The 26375-nt window shown below is 38.3% G+C and overlaps 1 protein-coding gene across 2 annotated transcripts in view; it reads left to right on the forward strand.

Moving 5' to 3' along the window:
- Sol1 overlaps nucleotides 1-26375 on the forward strand; it is a 279883-nt gene that overhangs the window by 199180 nt on the left and 54328 nt on the right. The gene's annotated exons all lie outside the window — the stretch shown is intronic.

Below are 26375 nucleotides of genomic sequence, written 5' to 3' on the forward strand. Positions count from 1 at the left end.
GAAACATCTAAAATAAGATTTACGCGGAGACGAGTACGCTTCTTACCATTGGCTACTAACGCAAAGGGAAAGTTGATCGGACATTATTAGATTCATCTTCTATTGACGATATACTTTATTCCGAATGCTTATCGCGACTGCGTTGCCTAAGTGATCCCGTCTGATGAATACAACTCAAAATGACTCCGCCATCCGCATTGCGGATGTGACGTATTTTATTCATCCTTTACGCGTCTGACTCGCATTCAAACATTTCTCGTAACACACGACAAGTATTAAACGTTAAAATGATGCTCTACGCGCACACTGGAAAAGTCATTTCGCGGATTAGAACGACGTGGAATCCAATTTCACCGAGGGGAGTCGCGCGATATATATAATCGATCCCGAGCTCTGCAACGAAGAAAGTCGTCTTATGAGCCAAAGGCTCGCCTGATCCCGGCAAAATAGAGAAAGCGCCTTTGGCCGTGCAATACCAAAGGTACCTCTCGATGCTCAACCAGCATAGGGTATACGGTAAGTAGATGGGTCTGCCTCGGACGATAGAGTGTCGCGCTAAGAAAGGTAGACGATTCAGGTAAAGCCAGCCGGTATTTCCCAGGAGAATGCGGGTCTCGGCCTGCATTACGTCCTCTGTATCGTCGTTGATACAAGCAGCGCGCAAGCGTGTCACGTGAAGGGCTCGCACGCGTATGCGTGTATATATTAATGTTAACGTTAACATTAACGCTCGACCTGGAGAGCGAAACCTCGCTAAACCCCGTCGTGCGGCCGGGCGACGTTATCCGCAAGACTGAATACTTTATGCGAAAATAATGACGGTCCCTTTCGTAATGCCTCTCTCGACCGACATGCAACGGATGCAAATTCAAATGCGCGCACGACACGCGCCACGTTTCTCTCTATTGTTACCATCGCGTTCCTCCTCCTCCTCCTCCTCCTCCTCCCGCCGATATACGGGAGATGTAATTTTTTCTTCGATATTTAGCGTGAGCATTTCGCGAATTTCTACAGCCGCAATATTTACCGCCGGAAAAAAGTTCACGATTGTGAGGGTATAATTTCATAAATATTCGGCGGATACGCGAGTTTTACAGATATTTACTTAGCTAATAATTGTTCGAACAACGTTTGCGTATATATCGCACGATAAACATGTTAAAAATTCCTCCACTTTTCTCATTTGTACGCATTGATTTTTTCCGCGTTATATTATTCTATTTAATTCGAAAACAAAGCCCCCGAGGTACATTTCCACGCGGAAATCTATAAGCATCAAATTTAGCTTTGGCACATTACTACTTCATCGGATAAACACATAGTGCGCTTCTATTATCCCACAAGCCCTATTCACAGCTATACAGCTGCGATACTGATAATATATTGACTTCGAATAGTACGCGAGATGATTTCCGATTAAATCGTTTCGCGCAATCCACGCGAATGCTAAATGTATACGCGTCAACGATCTGCGGAACATTTGCATCGGCATTGGACGGCCTCATTGATATGGAGAATAATAAATTAAATAAACTTCGTTTCAACGACAATGTACGATTTTGTATTGCGAGATAATATTTTATCTCCACTAAAATTTATAAAGTTTTAATGAAGAGAATCTTTCTCTAAAAAAATATATACCAGGTAAAAAGTGTATTTGCATGTAACAAATAAAAGTTAAAAAAAAGGATTAAGAATAAAAATATAACATATTTACTTGGCGTTCTTTATCATAAAATAAAGTTTCTTAGCTCACCAGTCGATGTGCAACGGCAAAGTTGACGATGACGTTGATCTGTAACATATTTACAAATACAAGACCCAAATTGTAATAGCAATCAAAATAATTAATGTTTCGAGAAATTATTATTATTTATATCCAACTTTATACTTTCATCGTTCACAAATAAATTTTATTTAACAGAATAATTATATAATAATTTTTGAAAAAAATGCTCCTCTCATAAGTTTTCATAAGATTTCATATATGTGTAAAGTCTATTTCTAATTCTTCGTAAAATCATCCAAATAAACAAATCAAATAGGAATATAGACGCGCGCGAGTGATTATTAAAAAATAATATACAAAAAATAGATCACTCGTCCTCCTCCTCCTCCTCTCAGGATCGTCAGGATCCGTTGATTGACACGCGCGACACGCTTTGAACGGCATTTCCAAATTCCGTGATCACAAAGCAATATCCCATTTCGCGCAATAAATATTCTCGAAAATGAGTCGCGAACTCTAATTACTTTTCTCTTCGCAGTTATAAAATAAATTATACACACTTTTAATTATACACATATTTTAACAAATCTTGTACATGAGCAATGCGAATGCATTTTGAGGAACAACATCGTTTTACGTGCGATTGAAAATAAAATGTAAAACCAAGAAACATTATCACTTTTTGTCAACTATTGATCTTGAGATCTCGAAAATAACTGCAACAATTTTATTCCAACTGGTCGCAATTGAAAATTAATATCAAAAGAAAAGCGTTATTATTAAGGCATCGATTATAAAGATATTTTAATTGAAAGCATGTTTGACATAAGAATTCCGGATAAGTAACTTGGCAAAATTTGAAACGATATGTCGTGAACGTAATCCTGCTAGTTGCTCTTTGTACTTGATATCACATCGGTCGATTGTAAAAAATTATTTCAAGTTGACACAACGACTAAGTCGAATATAGAGCGCAAGCAGTAAGAAAGATTCTTCGTAGCCACGATGATTCGAATAGTTTGCTCGAAGGAGTTTTCATCCTCTTGTAATTAAAGCGATCAGCATAAAGCGCGCTCCTGGGACTGCATTAATAAAAGTGCTATCTCAAGAAGGCGGTTTCTTATGCCGGTCCGACCCGGCGGTCCGCTCTTAGTTATAATTACCTTGTTTGCATCCGAGTCCGTTTGAAGTTCTCATTGTTGCGGGTCAGAGAGGGTCGACGATCAAAGCAAAGCAAAGTTCACCGCAAAAGTCGCTCTCGTAAGAAAATACGCGTCCTCCTGTTAGTATAATAAACGCAACATTGCAGAGTTTTCGTTATGCACACCATCTTTTGCCCTTCTTCTTTCTTTCATCCTTTCCGACCAGTAGCACAATAATAGATATAAAATCATGAATCGAGAGAAAGGCAGAGCGATGTCGAAATACAAGCGACGCGGACAGACGCTACTATTTGGCGAAAATCACTTGAAATGATAGAGGTTATCGGATGTATGTGCACATATGCATATATATATATATATATTGTATAACGATAAAGTATCGGACAAAATATTATTAAATTTGAAATATTTTTAAAGAGATAATTATTGCTTATAAAGGAAGAAAAAGATCACGACCAAACAATAAATTCCAATTTTGATTGCTGTCACATGTACATCACGCGAAATACGCGCCTCGAAATTTATCGTTGCGATATAATTATGTATTATTTAAAATATATAAGATAAAAGATAATTAATTTTATTTATCGTATTAAATTATTTTCCGATACTTGTTGCGATTTCGTTTAGAAAAGGAATTTGATAATGTCTCGCGCTCTACTACCTTACTGTTCGAGTGTTGCCGTGCGACTGATAGATCATAATACGTTAATAATATCGTGCTAATGTTTACGCCGCCAAGGGCAAAAACCATGTTATTGATAATTCGCAGCCGAATATTTTGCGTACTATGACGTATATCGCGGAATATTAAATCGTACAAGTATTTTAAATTATTTACTTAATAAACGATTAATAATATTACGGAGCTTATGGTAAATTACTCGGACGGATGGAATTCGACTATTTTATCGTGCGTTCTCGATCCGAATCATATTTAAATCGACGAAAAGTCAAACGATAAAGTATCGGACAAAATATTAAATTTTAAATATTTTTAAAGAAATAATTATATTCTTTATAAAGGAAGAGAAAGAACACTACAAAACAATAAATTATAATTTTGATTCCTGTCATTTCGACTCTTGGTTAAATGTATATCACGCGAAATACGCGCCTCGAAATTTATCGTTGCGATATAATTATGTATTATTTAAGATATATAAGATAAAAGATAATTAATTTTATTTATCGTATTAAATTATTTTCCGATACTTGTTGCGATTTCGTTTAGAAAAGGAATGTGATAATGTCTCGCGCTCTACTACCTTACTGTTCGAGTGTTGCCGTGCGACTGATAGATCATAATACGTTAATAATATCGTGCTAATGTTTACGCCGCCAAGGCCGAAAACCGTGTTATTGATAATTTGTAGTCGAATATTTTGCGTACTATGACGTATATCGCGGAATATTAAATCGAACAAGTATTTTAAATTATTTACTTAATAAACGATTAATAATATTACGGAGCTTATCGTAAATTACTCGGACGGATGCAATTCGACTATTTTATTGCGCGTTCTCGATCCGAATCATATTTAAATCGACGAAAAGTCAAACGATAAAGTATCGGACAAAATATTAAATTTTAAATATTTTTAAAGAAATAATTATATTCTTTATAAAGGAAGAGAAAGATCACTACAAAATAATAAATTGCAATTTTGATTCCTGTCATTTCGACTCTTGGTTAAATGTATATCACGCGAAATACGCGCCTCGAAATTTATCGTTGCGATATAATTATGTATTATTTAAAATATATAAGATAAAAGATAATTAATTTTATTTATCGTATTAAATTATTTTCCGATACTTGTTGCGATTTCGTTTAGAAAAGGAATTTGATAATGTTTCGCGCTCTATTACCTTACTGTTCGAGTGTCGCCGTGCGACTGATAGAACATAATACGTTAATAATATCGTGCTAATGTTTACGCCGCCAAGGCCGAAAACAATGTTATTGATAATTGGCAGCCGAATATTTTGCGTACTATGGCGTATATCGCGGAATATTAAATCGTACAAGTATTTTCAATTATTTACTTATATATATAATAAACGATTAATAATATTACGGAGCTTATCGTTAATTACTCGGACGGATGCAATTCGACTATTTTATTGCGCGTTCTCGATCCGAATCATATTTAAATCGACGAAAAGTCACATATATATATAATGCGATGATTAAATATATCTGACGCTGCAGGAGTGCATGTTATCGGATTTTTAATTGCGCGCCAAACGCGCCCTCGTTACTCGTTAACGCTGCGAAATTACGGACGAATTTCTATTTTTTTTTTTTTTCTTTTTAAACGCGATTCGACCGTGAAATTACTGCATGTATGAAATCGTCGCGAAACAACATGAATCGATCCATATCTCGCGTGACGTCGCGAAGAACCGCGGAAGACGCGATTATTGTCGGAAAGGAGGTATGTATAAACGTAGCACGGATTGTACCGATGAGAAGAAAAGGAAGGAAAAATTGGACTCTCTCCATAAAATACGACAATGCCCGGAGAGGTATTAACGTGATCTGTGTAAGCCACGTGAGGCTGGCTGGCTGGCTGGTTGGCTGGCTGGCTGGCTGGTTGGCTGGCTGGCTGGCTGGTTGGCTGGCTGGCTGAGCAGCGTTGCACGAGCGCGCCTAGTCTCGTGTGCATGCACCGCCGAGAGATAAATAATGCAGAACGCTGCTAAAGCCGCCCGTTCACGTACGGCCAATATGTTCCTCGTGCGGAGCCGCAAACTGGATAGCGCGCGGCTAGAGGAGTGCGCGCGATGCAACACAATTTTAAGGGTTTTGCCGGCACAACGTTTATTCTGTCTCTCTCGTTCGCCGAGAATAAAATTTCTACCTCGCAATGGACGATTTACGACTTTACCGTTGGCATCGTTTAAACCGCAATGGATCGATCTACGTCTTATGAACATTACAATCGCGACGATTTCCAATTTGATATTTATCTCTTGATTATCGGCGATTAAATAAGTTTCAGCGACCTTCGCGTCCACGATTCGTGCAACTTTAATGGAATTCCCAGAGCGGGCGATTTCTCCGCAGCGAAAATATAACGGATATTAATTGGGTGACAACGGGAGGAGCGGAAAGGGACGAGGCTTGCCGTGAGAAACTTTCGCATCGGTAGTTGGGGAAACTTCAGCGGTTAAAGTTCCGAGGTGATGAAGGCTCGCGAGCTGCTTGAGATGTCTACCTATCCATCATTATGAAGACTCTCGGATAGAGCTACTCACAAGCAGCTAGTCGTGTCAAACGGCAAACTCTGGGTTTAACCTCGATTAAAGCTTGTTGCGTCGGTAAAAATTTGGTCAATATAATTTTTTCTTTTTTTTCCATAGATTTTGAGAAATTCAGAAAAATTGCTATGGCTACGATTAACAAACACTTAAAAAGAAAGTATTGTACTTTCGCAGAAGACACGAGTGCCGTTAAAGTTTTAGAAAATACACACTCGAATGTATTTAACTTACGGCACGAAGTTGCAAAGCTCCAACAGCCGAGTAGCACTAGGGGTATAATCTAACTTTGTACGGCATGTCAAGATTGTACCATGTATTATTAGGGATATATAGACGAGCGTGCGCTTATTTTATTATTGATGACGCGATTGCAGGGTGGCAGTGAGCGGGCGCGAGTTCATCATCTCGCGAAAGAGATACGAGGGAGGAGAAAGGTGCAAGTCGGAACGCAATCGTGAAATATAGAGTAACTATGGGGCGGGGAAATGCTTCGCGTGTTTCAAGTGCGCACAAAAGGGATAGAACGGGAGGTTTAAGTACGCTAACTATAAGTAACGCGCGATGTACGCGACTCTGACACAAATTTATCCGGACAAGTAGAATATATGATATCAGGCGGTATATACGTAGTAAAATTTGCATTATTCCTTTTTGCACGGCTGCCGGGGTGCAAAATTGTGCGTGACAGTTTCATGCGTGCTTCGCCGTATTTTCATATATACACCAAATACCCCGCAATTTGTCATACAAACGGAAAGTAATGATTTTATGTGAAAAATAAATGAAAAGTATAAAAAAAAAGTTTTAATAAAGCTTTGCTTTTTTTTTTTTTTCTCTCTCGAGAAAACTGATTTTAAGATTTAGAAAACTAATAATATATTTACGCTTTTTTTTTTTTTAACCAGAATAGCGTGTAATAATCCTCTTTCGTGTCTGAATTCGTTCTCACACAGCGATTATTAATATACAGAAATATAAAAGTATAACATTTCACTCTTACTAAAATAATTCACCATAATTTAAATTACTAAAGAAAAATTATGCATATATATAAAACAGTATTTAGATAAAAATAATATTCTTTTAACAAAAAATGTTATATATTTTATACATACTTTAATAATTGCGAAATAAATTCGATAAAGTATAGTTTTTGAAAAAAACACAATACATTATTATTTCTTCAACTTTTAGAATTAATCTCAAAAACAAAATCTTGTATGAATATAAATTTTATTTTACATTATCAACTCATCTTTTTTTTTTTTTCGTGCAAAGTCACCTTTGGTCGCTAACATTTATAAGATATCATATATGCATAAAAATATAAAATAAAATTAGTATTATATTAAAATATAAAATAAATATTGAAACATGAGCGTTAAATCTTAAATTTAATATTACTATTTCAATAAAAACGGTTTTTAAAACGATAATAAGGATCGCACAATTGTTTATTGAATTATTATATGTTTAATTACAACGATAGATTTTATCTTTTAGCAAGTAAAATTTTGCGGTTGGTGACACTATATGCGCATACACATGCGAAAACACACACGTAGTTTACCAAATCGTTGGTTACGGCATTCCGCGAATGTATAAGAACCGCTACAAAATATCAGCGCAATTTAAAAGAAAACAGCCGTAAAAGAACGCAAAGTTTCTCGTACGTGTGCAAGGGGAGTTTTAAAGGCGCGCCAAGAATGGCACGGGTAAATGCTCGGGAGTCTAGTGGGAAATAAAGCTTCCGCTCGCGAGCGGGAAAGAAGAGAGTTCCGTAAACGGGTACGCGAATGGAGCACGTAATCTCCACGCGCGTCCGCAGTTTTATATCCATATCCATATCTCTCCGCACGCGTAGAGGATGCGATGTTTTACGAATCACCGCGCGTGTGCACACGTTCGTATACACGCGCAAACGTACACATGACCAAACTTGGGCAAACAGCCCGAGAAAATTGCAATTTGCCACGTAGCAGCTGTTGTCGTAAGTGGTCCCATAGCAACAGTGTATTTGCTAAGCAAATGGCCAATCATGCATATCTAAGGAGGGTCGCGTCTGCATCTCATGCATTATAGAGACGGGCTCTTCGCTCAGACGCTCTTACGAGCGCGGTAGGCGCCTATTCCCCAACAACCAGATACTAGCTTTACGCGCCCGACGCCTCCTCTAATATTCTATTATCAACGACATCTCATCGCCTGAGGGCCGAATATCTCTCGCCATGCGCCACGAACAGCGAGGAAAAATTGACGCTCAACGAACCCCTCTAGCGAGGGGCTCCATTGATACGCCGAATTTTGATCCCTGATCGGTTCACCCGCAAAATCTGCTTTTGCCGACCCACGTCGCTAATCGCCGTTTCGGCGACGACGGGGCGTATAAAGAAGATTCAATTTTTTATAGGCTCACACAACGAAGCTAAGTATAATTTATGCGCGAGTAAGCAATTATAATCGCGTTTTTTTTTTTTTTTTTTTTTTTTTTTTTTTTTTTTTTTTACCGAAATAATATTGCAAATAACTTGTATATATTTAGAAACGAAAGGCTCTTCATCGTTTTGCTCGCGTAATTCGCTTCGTCGCGAGAGACATAACTCTCTCTCCGTCCCGGGATCTTTCCATCCGGAGAGAAGCGAAAGGAATCCCTTCCGTGGCTCGTGGTTCGTCGTTTATCAGCGCGACAAAATATCCCGCCAACTATGCGAATGTCAACAACAACAATGAATCGTCGACGTCGCTGAATAACCTCGTTACGGTACGGAAGCGCATAAAGGTCGCGGAAACGATACGGAAGGGTGATAGGGGCACCTCCGTTTGAGGACTCCCCATGCTGCCACCCGCGCGTTACTTTCTTCCCCTCGTCTGCATATACCCCACGTAATTATATTACTCTTTGGTACTCTGCGTTCGTGTCCTCAGGGCAAGGAACCACTATCCGATGCGCCGCGCCGACTAAGAGAATTATGTTACGTTCCGACCGTCATCGTAACATATTTTCACATCACAACCGTGTACCTTTTAGCTTCGAGACTCACTGTTGTTTCTCACGGGGATTCAGATAAGTTGCAAAAAATATCGAGTAAAAATGTATTTCGTTAGACGGAATTGCGTAAAAACTGTACTCGGAAAGGAGAGCGAGAGCTAAGGATGCATGTCCCGAATCTCCAATCGTGTCAATAAACTGTATATTATATCCGTGTAAAAGCTATCTCTCTTCTACTTATAACTGAAATGTGTAATAATAATTTATATTTTTGCATGTCAGTTAAAATTTTATTTGAAAAATATGTAATGGACTTTACGATATAGAAATAAATATTCCAGATATATATTTCTCGTTAAAAATTTCAACTAATTAATTAAAATAATTATCTCTTTCATTGTACGAGCAGTGAAATATTATATGTGAATGTTATTTTCAGCAAATTCTATTTATTCTATTCGTGTCTTTTTTTTTTATAGCTTACATCTTTGTTTATATTTCATCAAATCTAAATACTCAAAATCTAAATATTAATTGATTTTAGTATTAAAATAATAATTATCTTTAAAATGTCTATTTGTTTCGATAGTTTTCAATTCCTTACTATTTAACATTTGAAATAATAATCATGATTACTTGAAATGATTAATTCAAATAATGTAAGAAAATATAATATTTGACTGAACAATTTTTCTAGCACGCTTAAAATTTTCAAATATTATTTTTACAATAATTCTCTTACGATACGATTATTTCAAGTAATAATCTCAATATTATTATCTCTCGAATAAATATTTCCTACACATGCCTGTGTCTATTATTTTTATAGAATTGAATTTTCAAGCAATATTTTATTTTTATTTTTATTTTTTTTATTTTTTATTTTTTTTTTACACGATATACACTATTTGAATGATAATTTTTAGTAGCGCGTATTTGAAACGTGTCTACCGTTAACGCTACGCGTTACGGTATCAGTTGCAAAAGAGAGTTTTCGATTTATCATCGCTTTCAATAGTAACCAATTTTTAGACTAGCAATAAATGAAATAAAATAACATGCAGTGGTTTTTATTCTGTTCTCCGAGTATACATATTGATGCAAACGATTATTAATCATTGAACTCTGAATTATGATTGATGTCGGATGGGGTAATTGAGCATACTAATTCGTTTTGATTATAATATAGGTACATTGTACATTTAACATTTATCGCTGAATAACACGGTTGCTGTAGCATAAAAGATCGTTAAAATGTTCCCATCTTATATTTACACGATTTAAATATAGGATTCTTTAAAGTTCATTCATGCGAAAGATTTTACATTGAAATTCAACGTTTTTCTAGATATGAACGAAGAGCCAAATCCAATGATAAGACAGCCAAATGTCATATTTTTTTTTTCCTCAAAATCTCGATAAATCATCGCTCGTTTTTCACACACACTGCGAAAGACGATAAATCCGATACTTTATCGCGCGACGAAACTCGCAGCGATACTTTGCCCCTGTCTCTTGTCATAATTTTAACGAATTGTGTCCAGCAATAACGCGGCAAACCTATACAGGCGACAAATGTAACCTGCCAACCGCTCCCGTCGTGCACATGCCACCGCATCCTCGCAATGTATACGCTACTTTATTAGATTAAAATGCAATAAAACTCAATTACAACTTCATCAACTGCAAATTACCGACTCTCACTTCGCCGGCATCGTAATCCATTTATCGGGTGTGTCACGCGAACCGGGAACGAAATCACGTCCGCGTGACGAGCCGGCGCATACGCTTATGTGGAACGAATTGTGCGCTCGCAAATTATTAACGTTGCAACGAGATAGTTCTGTAAATGAGAAGGGCGTAATCACACCTACTCTCTAAATTACAAGATACTCCAGACATTCTCTCTTAAACGCAAGACAATCTCTCTCATTGCGCTCCCGGACAATAATGCGCGAGATGTCCCGCCGTGTGTGAATATGCGAATGATTCACGGCGACATTATACATTCCCTTAAAAACTGGATCGCACACGGCCGTTACGTCACTTTTAGCGGAGTCTCTTTTTTCTGTTCATTCCCTCTCCTTTTGGGTCAGCGCGCACGCGTAGAAAATTTTATTCGCGTCCGTTCCGTTTGCAAGCGAGGGGCGCAGTAACATGTATCCGCAGTATTATATTATGCAACGACCTATGTATGCATTATTTAATCCTTAGCTGAAAAGTCAGAAGCGGCAAGAGATCGTTTCCATTTAATGGGCGCGGTTCATCTATATAAGAGTTCTTTTCTCGCAGACAACCTCGGTGATTGTATCGCGTGTAAAAACGACGAGACTCCTCGCGTTGATAAATTAAATATTACGATCGTCTTGACTATTTAGCTTTTTTCAATGTAATACGCGATATGAAAAAAATTTTCATCTCATACATAAGAGGAAACGCGCGGTTGAAATTCGCCGCGCGATAACGAATGCACAATAGTAACCTTGTGCACGTGGCTAACCAATGCCTATTCAACTTTTCGACGCGAATGAGAATGTTAATCCGGAACGGATCTTGGACGATAGCCAACGATTCCCTTCCTCTCCCCTCTATCCCTTCGGCAACTCGGAGAAGGAGATGAATATCTATGATCTTAAACATTGCATAATTTTTCAGCACTTTTTTTCCTTTTCTCAAATACGATAAATCGTACAATCAACAGAGTTTCTCTAAAGAAAGAAGAAAAACCGGAAAAAAGTTTTGCCGATCTCATCAGCTGTAAAAAGAAGTAATAGTTGTATAAATAATATAGAATTTAATTCATACGAAATTTAATTATTTTTGAAACCTAAAAGATATCTAATCGCCTAAAAAGAGAAAAGAAAGAGGCGGCAGAAACGTATCGGACACGTTATTAAATTCTTGGTCCCGAGCTGTTGCCGAAACAAAACGAGTCGATTACACACGGTTATTTCTGATGCGCGAGATTTTTATACCGTCTACGAGTGTGTTCGATCTTTGCGATATTATTTGCATAACGAAGCGATACGTATATGTATTACACTATGTATTATAGAGTCATTTTTCACACGCTCTTAATTAATATTGAATACGATGTACCTTATATATTGGCGTTTACGATCGCTATCGCCGCGCGCATAAAATGGATTCAAATTTAGTCGGAATATAAAGCACAGGTAGAGAGAGATATAATATACATATATCGGTCGCGCTATATATTGTATATATATATTACTATATTATGTAAATGCGACCGACTCCATACGGAGTTAAGGCTTTTACGGACCCGCATCGGATGCATCCGTGACTGCGTTGCTGAGAATTAAAAGGAATTTGATTGCACGTGATGCGTATTCGTGTCTCGCGATCTCAGTTGTTTCCCGCGGAAAATTTCGCCATTGTCGTTTTCCCGCGACTCGTAACAACGCGATTATCGGAATTGCGTAGATACCATCGCCGAAATCACATCCATCTTTTCCGCCCCGGCGACGCAACCTCTATCCTCTTTCTCTCTCCTCGTTTAAATACGCATTCGGTTGCGTAACGCGCGGTTCACGAGCCGTTGAGAAGAGGAAAAGAGAGGATGCGTTCCTCTCGCCAACCCCTGGCGAGCAAGGAACGAATTGTCTCCTACCTGCCGTCATTCCCCTCGCTTTTTACTCCTTCCCTCCCCCGCCCTCAAAGAGGTTGCATCGAATAATGCGCAATTAAAGTTTTAATCGAAAACTTGAAAGGTTGAATAAGAATGGCGTTAAGCGCGACGATAGTCGAGAGTTCTCGACTACCGTCCGCGTGGGTTCCGGTGGTGGCTGCCTCGGTTGGCTTGGCTGCTGGTGCAGTTACATCATTAAAGGCGATGGGAAAACTGAAAGGGCCGCGCCGCCACCGCCAACGATGACGCGACGAAACAACCGCGGAAATACGGAGAGGATGGAGGACGACGATTACGATGACTACGACGACGACGACGACGACGTAGCGCCAACCAAAGCGGCGACCGATAAACCGCTCATGGTCTCCGGACCGTATTACAATGGATTGGGGTTTAGGTCCTGGTTTTAAGCAGGCTATCGCGTATTAGTACTCCTCGTAGTTGGAACGCGAGCATCAAGTTTGCACGCCGTGCGTATAATGGCGTTATCGAGAATTCCATTGGGTCGACGCACCCACCGCGCACGGTACAGGGCGGGCTCGCTTCCGAGATAATCGCGCTGGGATCAAAGTGCATGCCGCGCTCGCGCTACCCTCCTCTCGCAACCACCACGTACGATGTCGTTCTAGCCTCTAGCAGGTGACGCGGTAGGGCGTGTTCGATGAACCCGCCGTTTCAACGCTTTAACGAGTAACGATTTCCCGATCGCCCGAATGTCTCTCGAATGCTAATCGCAGCTTTTTTTATCTATCCGCGTTTAATACACGTTTTTTTCGGCGTCAGACGCAGCTACATCAATATCGGGAAGACTTTGATACTTGAGAAAGATCTTTGAGACCCCATAGTCTTTATATATTTCTCTGATTTAAAAAAAATTCTTCTTTTTCTGTGGATAATTCGTAAAGAAACGTTGAAAATTTATTTTGTAAGAATAATTTTAATCGAGATTATTGAAACTAGTTCTCTGCTATTTGCGAGTTTTTGCAAATCTTCATTCGTAAAAGCTATACATCTAACAGATTAAAATTCTTTTTCTTTATTTGATTAATTATACTTAATTATACTGTGTGTAGCGATAGCTTTTTAAACAATAATCCTCTTATACGTGCGCGCTAGTATTATAAAGTATATTTAATCATTAATCATCACTAACTCTAATAGTTAAAATAATTCCGAATAACGATTTCTATTCTTCTAATGGGCAACTTTATGTCGATAACCGAGATATAAGTTCCTCGCCAAACAAATCTTTTCAAAGTCCACCAATAAAAAATATAGATATATCGATAAACAAGAATGCAGTTACTTTGACAATAAGTAGTGAAACTGTCGATTTAAATTACCAATTTTCTCTCTTTTATGAAATTTCCATTATATTGTAGAACAAGATTTAATTATCGAAGTGATGAATAGCCTTTAATTAATTCCCAGTAGAAAATACTTGTGAAGCAAGTGCTCTTTAAATATCAGACAATAAACTATCAGTTTATTGTATTCAGCTCCATTAATGGATCACGAGAAATCAAATTCCAATTTAGAGCATAATTAAATGCACATTTATCACTAATTTATTATTCTGATTTATTCAAATTATTGCCTCTATTAATTAGCACGAAATTAATATTAAAAATAATGGTGGTGATTTATCAATTTCAAAAATATTTATAGCGGATCATAAAGAGAAGAAATTAATATAGAATTACTTGTTGATTGATTAATTATGCTGTTTCTCTCAAAACAATATTATAAATAAATTTTCAAGATGTCAACTTTTTTTTATATTAGATAATAATTTTTTTTATAGAATATGGAATATTATATTGTATGTACATAATACTATCAAATAATAATAGAAAATTAGCAATATCAATTTGATATCGAAATATCTTCCATATTAATAACTACCGAGAGATCATAGTTTCGAATTTATTACTGATAAAATAAAAATAGAATAATCAAAAATATTTTGCAAGTATTAAATTCGGAAGTGATAAAAGAGCAAAAATAATTCGGGAAATGTTTTAGTAGCAAAATAAAAAAAAAATAAAATCAATTACTTTATTATACTTCTACTATATTGTGAGGCAAACTAGCCAGTGCTATCATATGTTTGGTCTATTTTTCCAAACAATAAATTCGGCATTGATATCAGAAACAAATAATTATTCAAATTATCTCGGGCACAATGAAATTTTTACATTTATCTTTTTAAACAAATATTTAACAAAACAAATTACAGAATTTGCTGTTTGAAATATAAGCTTAAATATAGTAAAATATAGTAAACCAAATTTTAATTCTTTTAAGAAATATTTGAAGAATTATAAATTTTAAATAACATGCTAAATATTTTATATATATATATATACAAAATCTATATAAAATATTCTATATAAAATTATTATATATTAATCTTTTATTAAATATTTTAAATATATTTTTCAAAAAAAGGATCTAAAATATTTTTACATTATATTACACAATTAAACGATGATATAGTATCGCAAAAATTAGCATTTTAATTTTACAGACAACAAATAATATTAACAAGGTTATAAATTACTTACTCATGGTTGCTCTTCCGATGTTATCCCGAACTTTCTCTTTCTTTCTTGTCGTTGATTAGTCGCTGCTTTATAACACTCGCGAAAACGGTTTATTACAGTTAATATCGCTAATAATCAACGCTAATACAACAACCGTACTTTGTATGACATACCGACGTTAATTGCACGTAGTTTGATTATATCGCGATTAAAGAACAAATACGAAATGAAAAACTTCAATCCACTCGGCACTTGAAAATTGCGTAGCCAACTTTGCATCGTCATGACATAAACAAAAACTGTTTACGTCTTACTATTTACGTTTTTCTACATGTCTTTACTTCCGCAGATATATCACTAGTGGATATATCACGCACATTAAAAGTAATTTTATTATTTCGCGTTTTAGTACAAGCGCGAATAAATATACTTAATATATGTGAAATTAAAGACAAATATCCGCGGGATATAGAGTATTTAAAAATATAATTATTAGCCGATAGGTTTCGATCGGATTCTCGTGTTTTCATGTAGAAACGCTGAATTTATATGATACGCGATTGATAAATATGATAGCATAAGATTAATAAAAAACACTATATTTATTAATTAAACGTGTTACGATGACGCTCAACTCAAAGATACGTATTACATTCGATGTTTTGTTAAAAACTGAAAAATGAAACATGAAAATATCATCGACTTTACCGTTCGTATCTCGCGATGACTTTACGAGTAGAATTGATGACTAATTAAGACGTTATGGATAGCAATTATATAACCGAAATTCAATATCGCAAGTATAGTAGATACTCATAAATCTCATGAAATATATGTATTATATTAATGAACAATCAATTTCTAATGATCGTTAATTGTAATAATGATAGGGAACGATTGATTGCCTTGCGAGAGATATTACGATGATAGACGGAGCGTTTTATCCTACTGCCTACCCGCTCACCGCGTAACTGACAACAGGGTTACGGGTTACGGCACGTAAACAATAGCACGCTATTGTTTACATATCGTATAAGCGTTATTTTACCATAAAATATTTCACAAAAATAAGGACGGAATATTCTGTATATGTTATTTGAATTTTACCTTGAATACTTCAATGAATATTTCGTGAAATGTTTGAAGTTTCTCGAGTTGAATATTTAATGAAAATAAATGCGATATATATATATATTCTGTATGTGTATATGTTTCTTGAATTTTTCATTAATTTTATTAATCGTTGAATCGAGATTATGATTTTTACTTTGATCATTCTGTCTTACTTTAATCACTCGATTCTGCGATTTTATTTCGTGTATTACTGCGTGTGTTCTCAATCCGAAATTAATTGGTAATTTATATTCAAATCGAGTAAAATTAAAGTACAAGGCGAAATGTATATTTGAGATAAAAAAATATATGTTTAAAGAATATATATATATATATATACTTTTAATATATATTTAAAAAAATAAATTGTAAGTATTGCATTATGACAATAATTTATAATTTTTATTCCCATCGCATATTGTAAATGTAAATACATTTCGAGATTTTTACTTGAAGCGTCTATCAAGCAAATATATTACAAGAAACATTTGTTTCAATAAATTAATTCTCACGATGGATTACTCCCATAACGCGTATCGAGGCGATTACTATTTATCAAAGCAAATACAATATTTCTCGGGATATATTTTAGATGTAAAATATTTCAGTACTTCTATCGTTCGCGATTTATAATTCTCTTTAAAATATTTCTTATATAAAATTCTTATATAAATCTTATTAAAAAAAAAAGAAAAAAAAATTAAAATTTCGTTTATTATATTTTATATAAGTGCTCATTTTTTTCGAAATACTAACTATTTTGAGCATTGCTTCTTATATAATTTGAATATATTTCTCTATTTTACGAATCAACGTTGTGTTCTGTAACTTTATTGTTGCGCATTATACCGAAAATAATGAATAATCTTTATTTTGTAATTTAAAGTTTTCTTTTATATAATCAATATTACATTCGGAAATGATATTTTTTGAGAGCAATTATAATCCACATTTTAATACCAAAATAGAAAAGGATGGAGCATTTAAATTTTTTAATATACTTTGCTGTTGTACGAAATATGCAAACGAAACATTGTCACATATGCAATTAATTTTTTTTTTTTTAATTCAATAATAAACAGGAGATTTATAAATTCGATATTGTGTTATATATCTCGAGAGCAAAATAATTCGAAAAACAATTTGATATCAAAATCAGAGGAGAGCAATAGTAATAGAATTTATCCTTTTAACGCGTACACACACACACACATCGGAGCTCTTTCTCCATTATTTTTTAAACCTGTTTCATAAGCAATAAACTTGGGATTAAAGCAACAATTAATAATAAATTAGCACTTGATTACGCTATGTATTCGAATTTAATTTCTTCTGGTACTAGATTAATGGAGGTGTTGTTTCCGTTGCGTCATTCGACTCTTTATCGTATACAATTAATGACAACAGGAACGTACTCACGGCAAATATTGTATAATCGACACGGCACTCTACAAATAGGAGTGCACTACAATATCGCGCCTTATTCTTAGATAATAAAATCGCGACAACGGAGAAACCTACGCAACGCGCTCTCGCGTTACAACGCGCGAATATTTAAAGCCGCGCGATATCCTTTCAAGCCACTCCGCTATATTTACTCGGGATTCATTTTAATTACGGCAGTCCATTTGTGTACACGGCGCTCGCTATTATCGCGCGCTCGCAATTTTCGTGCGTATCTCGTGCATTTTTTAAGTAGACACTCATAAACACGGCCGATATCAAACATTTTTCTCCTCTCGCCATGAAATATACGTAGTCCGATAAAAAAGCAAAGGCGTCCAATAACATTACGATGATATCGAATCTTTGATCATTTCACCGTGATATTTCTTTAGCAACACGCGCCTGTGCATTACTAATACGAGATATCGATAATACATACAAATTGCTGATGTAGAATAATCAATAATTTGCATCGACACATATTCAAGAGGGGGAGTTGGGGCATCGACGTTACCGCGGCCACCTTTAATTAGAATCAGCCCAGCATATTTAATACGCGCGCGAGTCGCGCGTGCTAATTGAATCAATTAACTCACTGAACTTGCCGCGCGATCGGGGGGTAAGAGGCGGGGGGGGAGGAGGAGGAGGAGGAGGAGAAGGAAGAGGAATGAGCGTTTACAATATTGACGGCAGAAAGCGGAACGCCCGGTTCGATCCTTTTTTTTCTATCCTCCTCGATTATTCCTGCCTTACGCGACTTCCGTTCCACGCGCGATCGTCGTTTACGAATAATTTAATTTACGCTCGGCTCGGTGCGAATTTTTATACCGTGTGTACGAACAGCTACATTTTTCGCTCGCGACCGTTCCTCGTGCGCCGTTATCCAGCCGTAGTAACAATGATGACCATGCACGAAGAATCACGATAACGAGGTGTCGGCGCGCTGGGAAGTTCGGATAGTTAACTCGCGGACTCGGCGGCGATTATAATTGGAAAACGATCGGGAGGAGGGTGGGTGGGAGATCGGAGAGGGAGACGCGCCCAGAGAGATATATATCGATGTGCTCCGATAACGAGTGACACGGATCGTTGTGCGACAACTATCGCCGCGCGCGTTACGCGATAGTCGTGACACTTGAAGCTATTTCTATGGATTACGCGCGTGTTGCATCGCCGGTGATTTTTTGGAAACCGGAAATTTTTATCGCCGCTCTCTTCCCTTCGAGAACACGGTCGTCGGCCGAATTAAGAGAGATCGACCGCGACTAACGTAGACGAGATTAAATACGGCGTATTTAAAATGTATTAAAACAGGTGGACACAAAAGCATGGATGCGAAAGCAAAATTTCAAAAACAGAATATAACATGTTCTCGTTGACGTCGTTTAAAAGTTGGATAACACACAGAAATTGTTGGCAGACGGAACAGAAGCGTTTATTAAACTTTCCGCGATGTCAAAAACAGTCAACAGTAATAACAAAAAAAATTACGGAACACTATAATATTGAAAAATTCGCATTGAATTTCTCGATGACATCGCTAGCTCTATATAACTTGCGAGATAGAAAAATAATTGAGACAATAACAATTTGTCACGGTTGTGAAACTGCTAATGATGCTTTTAGACTAATGTAAGATTTTCTTTTGTAAAGATTTTTTCATTTGTCATTTGCACCTGTCACGCGAACGCGAAACAAAATTGTATGGAAATCAATTCGCGCGATCATCATGTCCGGTACGATGTTAACTTGCGAAAAAAAATCTGGAGAGTCGAAATCCCTTTTACACACACATCTCGATCATATAGACTCGACATATCTCTGCGATCTCCGAAAAACTTGGAACTAAAAAAAAAAAGGGAATCGGGCGCACGAAAAATGTTTTGTAAAGAGAAATTTATATTCAACGAGGCGCTCTTTAATCCATCCATATTGTCGCTGATACTGTGTACATGTGTCGCCGTACCGATACAACGGATGAAACGCCCCGGACATACAAGCGTGATGCGTTATTCAGTCTAAAAGTGACAAATAATCGTCAACGGATAGCCACGCCGTCGCGTAACATAAATGTCGAAAACTGTCGTTCGTACAGATCATTCGACACGCATATTTCCTTTTGACTTTAGATCTCGGATGAGCCCCGAACATCCAACTGATTTTCCATCTTATCGCGAAGCTTCGACAATATTATTTTTCAAAAACTTTCAACCTCTCATACCTATTATACTTGATCCGCGCTATTCACATAGGATATATATTACAGATTTTTAAAGGATCGTTCAATTTAATTAACGTGAATATTCACGAGACGTCGTCGGAATCGACTCTCGCGAAAAGAGTTTAAGACAAATGCCTTGTCGGCGATGGAAAAAGAAAAACACGGAGTCGAGGGGGACATTAAGTGCCAACGGTCTCCATTAATGATTAATACAACCTAACGACCGTGCCCCTCGCTACTCGAGTGGCTCGCCGGACTCTCCTGCCCCGACCGAGAGAAAAGAAGCTTGAACAAACAACGCGCGCGCCATTCGCACTCCCACTTATCTCGGTGTGATGTCGCGGAGAAAGCTCCCTGAGACCCTTCAAAAGCCTCGACGACGATGACCCGAGCTTTATGAATACACGAGGGAACATCGTCTCTCTCTGTTCAAGCGCAACACCGGCTGGCATCGCATCTCTTACGTCTCCGTGTATCGAACGAACTTGGCTGGCTGAAAAAGAAATGACTCGACTGTCTTCCACTATGCATGCATCAAGGCGATTTCTCTATCCCAACTCTGCGCAACCGATCCTTTTTTTTTCTCTTTTTTTCGTACCTAGACAAGACGAAGAGGGGAAAAAATGATCGACGCGAAAAGCGACTCGATATTTCGGGCGGATTCGGACGAGGGGAGAGAAGAAGAGCTATATCGCTCAACGGATTATTATTTGCCGTTATCGCCCGCGTTTCGACTCGCGATGGGATTTCTTAACGATGACGTTTCTCGTCGTTCGATCATTCTTTCCATGGACGAAGCTATCGATAATGCAAACTGCCGCGCTCCATCAGGAAATCGGCTTAACGAACGGGAGTGTCGAGAGAAACGTTTTTAACACCACTCCTCTGACACATTACAGCACTGACGTTTAAGCGCGTCGTAACACCCGGTATCTCCGGAAGATCCGATTCAAGGCTACCGCAGAAATTTTTCTATCATCCTTGCATTACCTTGAGCCTTCGGCTCGTTTTGATTAAATAGAAAAGACCTCGTTTGCAGAAATAATTCCAATTATATATCCATGTAAAGAATATCAACGGTGCATGAAGAGGAAGGGAGGTAGGGATTTTTCGTTTCTTCTTTGGACAACAATTTCCACCACGCATTAACTGTGAAAAAGTTAACACCGCAGCTAGATATGCACCCGGGAAAACAACGTCGGGGGTGTTGGCATCGAGAACAAAAAAAATGGGAAAAATAAAAAGCGCCACGGGGGTCAACTACACGTGTATACATACATATATATATATATATATATATATATATATATATATATATATATATATATCCCTCATACTACCTATTATAACATTGGCTGCGTCAAGCGTAGATAGTCGATATGGAAACGCGATGCTCGATTCTGCGACGAACGCGCATATTGCACACTATGAGAGTAGCTTTTATCGCTGCAATCAAAGTTTAAGTTCTTAATGGATCGATGTGAAAAAGCAGGAATATATTGTGTTTTTTTTTTCTACCTTTTTTTGTATTGCATTTCGACGAAAATGCTTCTAGCGAGAATGGATACATATCCCGCGGAGGAATCGCGAATACTCTCATATTACAAAGTAATCTCCGCAGAGATCCGGCACTACCGCGGTTACGATCGCGGAAAGTAATTAATCTCGAGTGACGCGATAAATATTTAATCTTAAAACAGGCCGGCTTAGGTCTTCGCTGTCTCTTCTTTCAAGCATCACGCGATTTCGTATACATTAATCTAATTCAGTGCGTTTGAATTATTTCTAACAGTAACGCACCGAGTTTAGCCGTAAATGAAGCGGAATATGAAATTGAACGCGGGAGCTTTTTAGACAATGCATCGCTAATTCATAAAGAGGAGACCGCGATCGAGGCCGCGAATCGTCGACAAAGAGAAGAGATCCAGAGTTACGTGTCTCCGCCTTTGGCGCCCGTTGAAATTTCGCTCCTTCCCCCTAACCCTCTCCTCCCTCCCTCCTTTCTCCCCTCTTCTTCTCCACCAGTCAAATTATTAAACGCAGCGCGACGTTTAGCTGAAAGCATTTGTCAGTGAAATATACGCGTATTTAACTCGACACAATGCGAGATTCAATCCCATTGAGCTTGGCTACCTGTAATTGTCCCGCGGTATCGGAGGCAAAGGAGTTTAAATCCTTCCGCGCTAGTTTGGAATTTCGCCACGTATTCGCGTGTTAAAATTTCAAAGCCCGGGCTGCACGCGATTGCCGAGTAAGCCCCGTCGCCGCTCTTAAACTTCACGGGCGCATTATGCACTTTCGCCGGGTGTGCAAGCGCGAGCATTTAAATTAACGATAATTTCAGTCACAGGTTTGCAAACCGCCGACGTGTAATTCCGCAGGCTGTGCGCGCACAATCATGCCCGCGCACTTCTCTCCCGCCTTTTCTCTCTCTCTCTCTCTCTCTCTCTCTCTCTCTCTCTCTCTCTCTCTCTCTCTCTCTCTCTCTCTTTGTCTTTGTCTGTCTCTATTCCGACGCGTACTTTTGCAGTGATACCGAGAGGGCCGCTTACGGTACTTTACGTAGTTGCGAAAGGAGAGGGGTGTGTTTGTAGTGCATTTAGATTGTCGGCCAGAATTTTATTTACGCGTTGCCGCAGCAGTGCGTCGACACCTACAGCTAGGAGCTCGCTATTTTCCGATACTTCTCTCTTTCCGATAGATAATATTGGATACAAAGTGGTATCAAAAAAAACTTGCATTGAAATATCGACGGTAAAACATGAATACCATGACAGTCTATCGGTGTGCATACGGTGTGCGTTTAAAATCGTACGATAGTACGTACAACTCGACAAGTAAAGGATGATTTCTCTCAAAGGAAAATAAGTCAAAAGTATGAAACGAAGTGTGCAAAACTTTCATTTTCTAAAAAGAATAATTGGCGATTGCAAAATTAATGACATATTTTTCATTTTTTTAAACTCGAACAACTTCTAACAATACACACGTCATTCAATTCATCTCAACAACGGCTGTCAAAGCATATATATATATATATAAACATGCTCAATTTAAAAAAATAAAAGTAATCTCTCTTCCCCCTTTATATTAATTTTTTTTTTTTATTTTATTGTATTAGGTTCTAAATTGTTTTACTAAATGAAAATATTGTGTGTTATTTTTATTTATTTATGTATAACAGCTGCTGTAGAAACACTCGACGATTCATATCACCGCCAAAGATCGTTAGAAATAATCGAAGCTCTCAAGAAGGCATAATACGTTGTGATCGTTAATGTTTCAATTTTTAAAATTATTTTTTGCGAGAAACCTCGTACGAAAGGATTTTATTCTACGTTTTCAGCTCACTTGCACAATTCCAATTGTACGATTCCGGACGCACGTTGTGTATATCAAGTAAACGTTTTTATATTCAACATACAAAATGCATATCTCGTATAATAATGATGAAATTTTGAACCCGCCACAGGCGGAAGGGAATTTCGATTCGCCTTTTATCCTTTGCGGAGCGGATATGCGCCAAGAACATGTAGAGATAGTCGGACGCGACTGTGTAATAGGTACTCTTGCGAGAACCTCGTGAATTATTTCAGCTCTCGTTAAAGTAAATAAGGTTCTCTTTTCGCCTAAGGGATGAAATAACGCGAGAGACGCTCGTATACGGCGAGAGCACGGGTGTTGGGTTAATAAACGAGCGTAATTAGACACCTCGTTCCGACGTCTTCGGCGATCGGGGAGGTCAGCTTGCTCTTGCCGCCGCGCCGTTCTATCGTCATTTCCATTCTCGTTCTTTTCACTTCAACGTATTTGTCTCTTTCGCGTACAATACATCTAATTGCATTATACGGCGAAAAATGGACAATGGGAAAAGCATGGTTGCCCAGGCGCTAATGAGGAAAAACTTGTACAAGTTTCCCTCGCTCACGCTTTACTTTTAGCTTTTATACACACCGATTAACACACAGCTCGGTTTTACGCTCGAGTGTCTCAACGACGTTCGCGAATCGTCTTACGTATCCGCGATAAAACCAGTACACCTTTCCTTCGCATATATTTTCGTCTTGCTCGTCTACACTTTATTATCTTCAAAAACCGCGCGCGCGCGCGCTATCGTTGCGTAAATTGCAATTTAATGCCGCTCCTTTAACTCAACTGCCACTTTGAAAAGAAATATTCGGTCAACGATTCGAATCAGATAACATAACGGAGAAAAGTTGTGCAAAGAGACGTGACTTATCTCACCGAGTAAATGTGCTTTCTTTTAATGCGTTCCGCGAATTATTTTAGATAGAAAAATAGAGAGGGCAAAGTGATCCGTATATACACGAAATAAAACAAAGACAGCAAACTTTGGAAAAGAGAACGCTCGTCATTCGAAAAGAATAAGTGTAATCTGCTAAAGAAAAATTTTCGCTTAGAAAAACAATGTAAAATTAGACAGAACTCAAATATTACAAAGCGCGCGCGCCTCCAGGCGTCAGGATATTACATGGAGCATCGCATCTTTATGCGATACGTATGTAGAGATACCCCCATCGGCGGTATGTTTGATCTTCTCCCCCCCCCCCCCGATATAAACTGTATTCGATATCATGAGGTGTCACATGCAAACTTAGCATCGCGGATATTATCGATTTATTGCCGACGTTCGCTTCGCGCAAGCATAAAACTTGAAAAGCTAAAATTATCAGGCTTCGATTAGAAAGAAAGAAAGCCGTTTGCCTCGTAAAGGCAAAGGAGAAAACGAGTAATATACTTGAATATCTTAAAAATGCGTCACTTTTTTACTCGCGAAAATAAATTCGAATCGTTGCCTTCGTATGAAGCTTGAATACGAGAATAAGAGAGTTAAGACGAATGTAGAACGGAGAGAAAGCGAGAGAGAGAGAGAGAGAGAGAGAGAGAGAGAGAGAGAGAGAGAGAGAGTGGTTCTCTCGATTGTAGCAGCAGCTCGAGGGTAAGAAAAGGGAACTTGGGGTGCCCTCTAGATCGCCCCGAGAACGCGCACGAACGAGCAACGCAGAGGTGGGTTGGCAAGCGGCCAGCTCGAGTATCTCTCATGTGTTTGACAGAATTTGTCGTTCCCGGATCACCCTCCTCCATCTCACCCTTTCTCCTTCTCCCTTCCTCACCGCACAACGCGTGTCCTTCCTCACTCTCTATGTCTCGCAGCCTAGAATTCTCCTCCGGCGTGTCCGGGTACATATGTTTGGTTACGTGAAACGCTCTCGTGCATCTCAAGCCGAATGTTTGACGGCGAGTCTCTCCTCTGTTTAAACACCGACCTAGACACCACGGCTGAACGGTGTCTACAAATCTGCGTATATTCGCCCACGCGCTTCAATCCTCGGCTCCTTTTTGGGCCGAGATGTCTACCTCATCTCAGTTCTTCTCCTTTTGCGCGTTGAATTACGTCAAAGAGCTCCCGGATCTCTCTCTTCTCTCTCTGGATTTTAACGTGAGACGTGATTCAGCTTTTCAAAAATCCGAACATCACCGCGGTTTATGCGCGAGAACATCCTACATGATTATACATCGCGCGAACTCAACTGGATTCGTTTCAAATCAGGTATACGACTCTCTCAAGCAGAGGCGCGTCAACGTACCCGAGTGAGAGCGAAAAGGCAGGAATTTTCGCTGAAAAATATTTGTTATATTTAAAGGCGACATATATACCTCTCGAAATGAAATGTAGCGAATCTAATCTATCTCTTGGTTGAATCTTAAGAATATTATACACGAGAGAAAAAGCCATTCCGCGTGACAAATCGAGCGACCAACTACTCTTCAAATTACGACCTCTGAAAATTCTTGGATCGCGTTTATTCCCCGAGCTTCGAGCGAGGAAGCTCGGCCGCGCGCTCGCTCACATAATTTTGTCGCGGCCCTCCCAACGGTAGAATTTCACCGAGAGTCGCGCACTCTCCGCGGGTTATTAAGTTCGACGGTATCGAATTTACCGCCGACGCGCTCCGCGCCTAAAGATCCTCCCTCGTGCGGATCGGAGGAAGAGGGGAAGGGATAATAAATTATCGCATAATGTTTCCGCGCGCCGGGCGTGCCGTTTTAAGAAAGTTCTGCCAAGTCGGCGCAATAGAAAAACATCGTAAATTCATATCGATTCCGAGAGACATCGTCATCGTGCGCGCAGACGACGACGACGACGACGACGACGACAATAGCTGGCTCGACGACGACGACGACGACGACGACGACGACGACGACGACGACGACGACGATGGC

The sequence above is a fragment of the Polyergus mexicanus genome, unplaced genomic scaffold (genome assembly GCF_030449975.1).
Source record: "Polyergus mexicanus isolate NDT 795.1 unplaced genomic scaffold, iyPolMexi1.0 SCAF_23, whole genome shotgun sequence".
NCBI classification, from domain to species: Eukaryota; Metazoa; Arthropoda; class Insecta; order Hymenoptera; family Formicidae; genus Polyergus; species Polyergus mexicanus.